The sequence below is a fragment of the Sus scrofa genome, chromosome 1 (genome assembly GCF_000003025.6).
Source record: "Sus scrofa isolate TJ Tabasco breed Duroc chromosome 1, Sscrofa11.1, whole genome shotgun sequence".
In the NCBI taxonomy this organism is placed as follows: Eukaryota; Metazoa; Chordata; class Mammalia; order Artiodactyla; family Suidae; genus Sus; species Sus scrofa.
In genome coordinates this window covers 182,046,729-182,048,053 of record NC_010443.5, presented here as the reverse complement: position 1 = coordinate 182,048,053, position 1,325 = coordinate 182,046,729, and positions in this window count along the sequence as shown.

Below are 1,325 nucleotides of genomic sequence, written 5' to 3'. Positions count from 1 at the left end.
CTAATCCTTAAGTCCTCTCTTACTGCCAATAATTCAACTGCTTCTCTTCAAGATTTCACAAGATTCTACTGCATTTGGGAAACAATGTATTTCTCTTGCATTTGGCTTTTGATCCTCACCTCCCCAGCCAAGGCCAGATCTCCTGGTGTTAGATATTCTCCCCACAGCCTGGACTTCTCCTTTGAGGTCTCATCACAGTTGCAGTTAAATAATTAACTTCAAAATTAGTTTAATGTTTGCTGATTCTTCTTCAATGTAGACTCCCAGGAAGGCCTGGACTATATTCCCAACATGAGCAGCACCCGTGATAGAATATATAAATTGATTAATGAATGACTGACTGAAAGCAAATTTTCTCTATACCCAGAACATCATATATATGTATATTAAGAATAAAAATGGAATGCATTAAAATTTTAGTTTTTGCAAGTTGTCCTTTAAATTTTTTTTGAAAAATTTCAAACATACATTTAGGAGATAGATGATTATAATGAACTCTTTATGCAAATACTCCTCTATGAATGTTAATAGTGATTAACGTTTTGCCATATTTCCAGTCTTTTATTTTTATTTATTTATTGATTGATTTTGCTTTTAGGGCCGCATCTGCAGCATATGGAGTTTCCTAGGCTAAGGGTGGAATCAGAGCTTTAGCCACTGTCCTAGCCACAGCAACAGCAATGCTAGGTTGGAGCCATATCTGTGACCTACACCACAGTCACGGCAATGTCAGATCCTTAACCCACTGAGTGAGGCCAGTGATTGAACCCACGTCCTCATGGATACCAGTCGGGTTCGTTACTACTGAGCCATGATGTGAACTCCAAAAAATTTATTTTTTGAATTTTTTTTTTTTTTTTTAGGGCTGCACTCATGTATGGAGGTTCCCAGGCTAGGGGTTGAATTGGAGCACAGCTGCCGGCCTACACCACCTCCAGAGCAATGCTAGATCCAAGCCGTGTCTGCAAAGTACACCACAGCTCACTGCAATGCCAGGTCCTTAATCCACTGAGCGAGGCCAGGGATCGAACCCACAACCTCATGGTTCCTAGTTGGACTTGTTTACACTGTGCCACAACAGGAACTCCTGTTTTAAAAAGGATATGTCTCCTGGTCAAACTGTAACAAGGTATCAAGAGAAATGTTGCCTCCATCTCTGATCCTTCCATTCTGTTTCCTACTTCTCCTATGTGTAATGATTTTTATTAATTTTTAATTTAAATATTTAGTGTATATACTGTGAAAATATAGGCATAAATATGTATTTCCTTTTCTTACCTCCAGATAGCATATTATCACATTGCTTTTAAAAATAATAACTTAAT